Source organism: Stenella coeruleoalba, assembly GCF_951394435.1.
Source record: "Stenella coeruleoalba genome assembly, chromosome: 13".
Classification (NCBI taxonomy): Eukaryota; Metazoa; Chordata; class Mammalia; order Artiodactyla; family Delphinidae; genus Stenella; species Stenella coeruleoalba.
The window spans coordinates 13,315,957-13,320,595 of NC_137159.1; the positions used below are offsets into that span (position 1 = coordinate 13,315,957).

General features: G+C 40.5%; 2 pseudogenes across 2 annotated transcripts; both read left to right on the forward strand.

The window, feature by feature from the left end:
• The first annotated feature begins 416 nt into the window (after positions 1-416).
• On the forward strand, positions 417-1,093 carry LOC307196242 (large ribosomal subunit protein uL5-like; annotated as a pseudogene). Its single transcript has one exon. The product of its transcript is annotated as a large ribosomal subunit protein uL5-like (transcript).
• A 2,545-nt stretch (positions 1,094-3,638) lies between these two features.
• On the forward strand, positions 3,639-4,315 carry LOC307196340 (large ribosomal subunit protein uL5-like; annotated as a pseudogene). Its single transcript has one exon. The product of its transcript is annotated as a large ribosomal subunit protein uL5-like (transcript).
• Positions 4,316-4,639: the final 324 nt, after the last annotated feature.

Genomic DNA, 4,639 nt, shown 5'->3' on the forward strand with positions numbered 1-4,639 from the left:
TAAACATCATGCTCAGGAATCAATAAGGTCCTCACCTTAGACCAGAAGGTCTTCTTGAGGCAAAGTGGACAGTGAGATATATTTCTTGAAGTTTTGTCTTCTGGGAGAATTTCCTTTCTCTACTGTCTTTCAAGGCGTGGAGATGTAAGGCTGAAGTCAGACACTTGTGGTTGATGCTTCAGTATAGTGCATGTCCATCTGTAAATCAGGGATAGGTTGTTTGTTTTTTTCTTCTCAATCAACTTTCCTTGGGGCCAAGCTGTTCACACTCACAAAATATGTACTCCCACCTACGTAGCTTCTTGCGTCTTCATGAGAAGCCCACTTCACAAGGCCCACTTCTCTCATTCTCTCTTTCATCACCACTTGATGAAGGGTTGCTTCTGAGCACCTCTCACATCATGGCATAGGATCAAGGTGAAGAGGAGAGCCCCATGAGGGAACTTTGCATCAACAAGCTCTACCTCACCATCTGTGTGGGGGAAAGTTGAGACAGACTGACCCCAGCAGCCAAGGTGCTGGCACAGCTCACAGGCCAGACCTCTGTGTCCTCCAAAGCCAGATACACCGTCAGATCCTTCGGCATCAGGAGAAATGAAAAGATTGTTCACTGCACAGTCCGTGGGGCCAAGGCAGAAGAAATCCTGGAAAAATGTCTAAAGGTGTGGAGAACATGTGTTAAGAAAAAATAACTTCTCAGATATTAGAAACTGGTTTTGCGATCCAAGAACACGTCGATTGGGGATCACATATGACCCAAGAATTGATATCTACGAGCTGGACTTCTACGTGGTGCCGGGTAAGCCAGTTTTCAGCATTGCAGATGAGAAGCACAGGACAGGCTGAATTAGGGCCAAACACAGAATCAGAAAAGAGGAGGCCATGCACTGGTTCCAGCAGAAGTATAATGGAATCATGCTTCCTGGCAAATAAGTTCTCGTTTCTATCCAAAAGGTCAATAAAAAATTTTCAGCGAAATGTAAAAAACAAAAACAAAAACGCCACAAATTAGTAAATATCTGTATATCGAATGCTATATAACAGTAAATAATTAAATCTAGATGAAATGGAAACATTTCTAAAGATACTGTATATCAACTAATAAAACTGACACATAAGATGTAGAAGCTCTGAACAGATTAATAACTACAGAAGAAATTTGAATAGTAGTAAAAAATCTACACCTAAAAAAGACACTAGGCCAAGACAGATTTATGAGTAAGCTCTACCAATGTTTCAAAGACAGTATTACCCCAATGTTACTTTTAAACATGGACAAGTATGAAAATTTATTAATTTGTTCTATGAAGCCAGCAAAATCCCAATACCTCTTTTTTTTTTAACATCTTTATTGGAGTATAATTGCTTTACGATGGTGTGTTAGTTTCTGCTTTATATCAAAGTGAATTAACTGTACATATACATATATCTCCATATCTCCTCCCTCTTGCATCTCCCTCCCACCTTCCCTATCCCACCCCTCCAAGTGGTCACAAAACACCGAGCTGATCTCCCTGTGCTATGTGGCTGCTTCCCACTAGCTATTTTACATTTGGTAGTGTGTATATGTCCATGCCACTCTCTCACATTGTCCCAGCTTACCCTTCCCCCTCCCTGTGTCCTCAAGTCCATTCTCTACGTTTGCGTCTTTATTCCTGTCCTGCCCCTAAGTTCTTCAGAACCTTTTTTTTTTTTTTAGATTCCATATATATGTGTTAGCATACGGTATTTGTCTTTCTCTTTCTGACTTACTTCACTCTGTATGACAGACTCTATGTCCATCCACCTCATTACAAATAGCTCAGTTTCGTTTCTTTTTATGGCTGAGTAATATTCCATTGTATATATGTGCCACATCTTCTTTATCCATTCATCGGATGATGGGCACTTAGGTTGTTTCCATCTCCGGGCTATTGTAAATAGAGCTGCAATGAACATTTTGGTACATGACTCTTTTTGAATTTTGGTTTTCTCAGGGTATATGCCTAGTAGTGGGATTGCTGGATCATATGGTAGTTCTATTTGTAGTTTTTTAAGGAACCTCCATACTGTGGGAATGTGAATTGTTTCAGCCACTATGGAGAACAGTATGGTATTTTTAATAGCAGCCCTAACTGACTAATATAGATGGTATTTTCAGGTTTCTTCACTACAAAGTTAATTTATAAGTAATTTTACTTATGAATTAGTAAGAAAATTGATAAGTATTTTGTAGAGAGCTACCTTGAGACTGGGCATTCTGTTTCTCATCAAATTTTACCCATTAGCAACAAGGCAATTTCCTTTTGATTGCTTCTTCTCCTCTCCTCCTCCCTCTCTCCCTCCGTCTGTGCCATCCTTCCCCCATTCTCCCTTTTCCCCCCTCCCTCCCCTCCTTCCTCTGTTCCTCCCTCCTACTTTCCTTTCTTCCTTCCCTGAGATCTCAAAATGAACAAGTGACTGTTTCAGCTCCCAGTTCCATCACAATCATTATTGTGTTCCTATGACATGAGCGATCCTTCCTTCTAAATCAGCAGAGCCCAGATCTTTTGAGAATGGGAAGGAAAAAATTGTTGAGCCTTTCATTGGGTGTCATATGAGAGGTGTGACTCCCAAGCTCTACCTCTTCATTCCCTGGCCAATGAACTTTTGCTTGGGAGAAAGAGCACCATTACTTTGCTTGTTCACAGCCAACGGCTGTTTGAATAGCCGTTCAAGAGTCAGTCAAATGGCTGACTTTTGAATAGCCATTCAAGAGCAGCTCTTTCTGGATGATGGAGTACATGCAGACCAATGACTCCTTTGGGTGTCATCTGACTTGTTTACTTTATTATGAAGCGAGTTTCTTTGTAGGAGGTAATGGTGTATGGTTTACCGTCATAGTGAATGATATTAAGTAAGGTGTTTGGTGGTGTTCCCAGTAGTGGCATGATAGGCAAGAACACAAATCCATTTCTAGAAAAAGTCTATTTAAGCAAAGACAGATTTATCCTTCCTCGATGATGGAAGAGATACCATGTAACCAGCTAGAAACCACGTGCCCTGGAGGTATCCTTCTATTATTAAAGATTCAGGGTTTCCAAGGCTAATGGTGAATTTGGTGCTTGGTGGCTGTGGTCAGACAAGCTTGGCGTTGCTGGTCTTCTCAAGAGAAGATAAACTGCATGAAGGAAGATGTTGTCTGACTTGTTTATCCAGTGTATTTAGTGACAGATATGTGTCTGAGACATATTGAGTGTTTAATAAACATCATGCTCAGGAATCAATAAGGTCCTCACCTTAGACCAGAAGGTCTTCTTGAGGCAAAGTGGACAGTGAGATATATTTCTTGAAGTTTTGTCTTCTGGGAGAATTTCCTTTCTCTACTGTCTTTCAAGGCGTGGAGATGTAAGGCTGAAGTCAGACACTTGTGGTTGATGCTTCAGTATAGTGCATGTCCATCTGTAAATCAGGGATAGGTTGTTTGTTTTTTTCTTCTCAATCAACTTTCCTTGGGGCCAAGCTGTTCACACTCACAAAATATGTACTCCCACCTACGTAGCTTCTTGCGTCTTCATGAGAAGCCCACTTCACAAGGCCCACTTCTCTCATTCTCTCTTTCATCACCACTTGATGAAGGGTTGCTTCTGAGCACCTCTCACATCATGGCATAGGATCAAGGTGAAGAGGAGAGCCCCATGAGGGAACTTTGCATCAACAAGCTCTACCTCACCATCTGTGTGGGGGAAAGTTGAGACAGACTGACCCCAGCAGCCAAGGTGCTGGCACAGCTCACAGGCCAGACCTCTGTGTCCTCCAAAGCCAGATACACCGTCAGATCCTTCGGCATCAGGAGAAATGAAAAGATTGTTCACTGCACAGTCCGTGGGGCCAAGGCAGAAGAAATCCTGGAAAAATGTCTAAAGGTGTGGAGAACATGTGTTAAGAAAAAATAACTTCTCAGATATTAGAAACTGGTTTTGCGATCCAAGAACACGTCGATTGGGGATCACATATGACCCAAGAATTGATATCTACGAGCTGGACTTCTACGTGGTGCCGGGTAAGCCAGTTTTCAGCATTGCAGATGAGAAGCACAGGACAGGCTGAATTAGGGCCAAACACAGAATCAGAAAAGAGGAGGCCATGCACTGGTTCCAGCAGAAGTATAATGGAATCATGCTTCCTGGCAAATAAGTTCTCGTTTCTATCCAAAAGGTCAATAAAAAATTTTCAGCGAAATGTAAAAAACAAAAACAAAAACGCCACAAATTAGTAAATATCTGTATATCGAATGCTATATAACAGTAAATAATTAAATCTAGATGAAATGGAAACATTTCTAAAGATACTGTATATCAACTAATAAAACTGACACATAAGATGTAGAAGCTCTGAACAGATTAATAACTACAGAAGAAATTTGAATAGTAGTAAAAAATCTACACCTAAAAAAGACACTAGGCCAAGACAGATTTATGAGTAAGCTCTACCAATGTTTCAAAGACAGTATTACCCCAATGTTACTTTTAAACATGGACAAGTATGAAAATTTATTAATTTGTTCTATGAAGCCAGCAAAATCCCAATACCTCTTTTTTTTTTAACATCTTTATTGGAGTATAATTGCTTTACGATGGTGTGTTAGTTTCTGCTTTATATCAAAGTGAATTAACTGTAC